General features: G+C 42.5%; 1 pseudogene across 1 annotated transcript; it reads left to right on the forward strand.

The window, feature by feature from the left end:
- The first annotated feature begins 649 nt into the window (after nucleotides 1–649).
- Nucleotides 650–1,221, forward strand: LOC307181921 (coiled-coil domain-containing protein 50-like; annotated as a pseudogene). Its single transcript has one exon. The product of its transcript is annotated as a coiled-coil domain-containing protein 50-like (transcript).
- Nucleotides 1,222–1,979: the final 758 nt, after the last annotated feature.

A 1,979-nucleotide genomic window follows, 5' to 3' on the forward strand; every position in this document is an offset into this window, starting at 1 on the left:
AGAAAGAAAAACAAAAAAACCCCAAAGTTAGCAGAAGGAAAGAAATCATAAATATCATATCAGAAATAAATGAAAAAGAAAAGAAGGAACCAATAGCAAAGATCAATAAAACTAAAAGATGATTCTTGGGGGCCACGCTCGCCCCCAGGCCACCTCCTGCACCCCCCGAACCTCGGTCCGGCCAGAGCCCCTTCCCCACCGGCGCGCGGGGTGGGGAGGGGCGGCGGCGAGGCCAAGGTGACCAGAAGCAGGCAGGGACTCGGCTCTCGTGGAAGCGGACCCCTGGGGGCTTCGGCAGGTCTCACCAGGGCCACCGGCAGGAGAGGGCAGGGAGGGGAGCGCAGCGGAGCCTTCGGAGCCCGGATTAGCACCATGGAGAGGTAAAGTAGAATTGCATGGGAAAATCATGGAAGTTGATTACTCAGTCTCCATAAAGCTCAGTGAACAACAAGACTGAAATTGCTCAGGAGATTCAGGAGAAGCTGGCTATTGAGGCCGAGAGACGACGCATTCAGGAGAAGAAGGATGAGGACATAGCTCGACTCTTGCAAGAAAAAGAGTTACAGGAAGAGAAAAAGCGAAAAAACACTTTCTAGAGTCCCCTGGAGCCAACACTTATGGTGATGGTTACTATTATGAAGATGGAGGAATGAAGCCCAGGTTGATGAAGGAAGCGGTCTCTACTCCATCACGAGTGACCAACAGGGGGTCAGAAATGGTATGATGCTGAAATTGCCAGAAAACTGCAAGAAGAAGAAATTTTGGCTACCCAGGTGGACAGGAGAGGAGCTCAGGTAGCTCAGGATGAGGAAATCGCTAGACTTCTAATGGCTGAAGAAAAGAAAGCTTACAGGAAAGCCAGGGAATGGGAGAAATCGTCTTTGGACAAAAGAAAGCATGACCCCGAGTGGAAGCCCAAGACAGCTAAATCAGCACACTCAAAGTCAAAAGAGAGTGATGAACCTCACCATTCTAAGAATGACAGGCCAGCACGGCCACTACCACCTACCATGACAGAGGCTGAGGATTCGGATTACACTCATTTTACAAACCAGCATAATTCCACACGTCATTTCTCAAAGTCAGAGTCTTCTCATAAAGGTTTACATTATAAGCCGTAAAAACCTAGGAACCTGTCTTGAAAACAGACTCACTGTAGCAAAATTACTGGATGATACAGAATGCGTTCCATGCTTATTTTTTTCTCCTACATTTTGTATTCCTCAGATTTATCCTCAAGTGTTTTTTAGACCATAAATAATTTTCATTCATTTAAAATGTTTTGGTTATTCCTGATCACTTGGGCAGTACAAGAAAATCTAGCTTCTGAATATTGGCCACCTTTATGCTGCATATGCTTCCTGGGATATAGTATCTAAGAGCTCTATAAAATGCCATTTTCGTTATGTATGGAGAATTGATATCTAGGGAATAGGCTTTATTTAGCAATTAGAATCTTGTGGAGATAATGATCAAAGTAACACAATGTTTGGATGCAATGCAGAATAAAAGAATATAAGAAATAATAAAAAAAAGATGATCCTTGAGAAGATAAACAAAATTGATAAACCACTATCCAGGCTCATCAAGATAAAAAGGGAGAAGTTTCAAATCAACAGAATTAGAAATGAAAAAGGAGAAGTAATGACTGACACTGAAGAAATACAAAGAATCATGAGAGATTACTACAAGCACCTATATATCAATAAAATGGACAACCTGGAAGAAATGGACAAATTCTTAGAAAAGCACAACCTTCTGAGACTGAACCAGGAAGACATAGAAAATATAAACAGACCAATCACAAGCACTGAAATTGAAACTGTGATTAGAAATCTTCCCACAAACAAAAGCCCAGGACCAGATGGCTTTACATGTGAATTCTATCAAATATTTAGAGAGAGCTAACACCTATCCCTCACAAACTCTTCCAAAATATAGCAGAGGGAGGAATGAACACTCTCAAACTCATTCCACGA

Source organism: Stenella coeruleoalba (assembly GCF_951394435.1).
Source record: "Stenella coeruleoalba genome assembly, chromosome: 2".
NCBI lineage: Eukaryota > Metazoa > Chordata > Mammalia > Artiodactyla > Delphinidae > Stenella > Stenella coeruleoalba.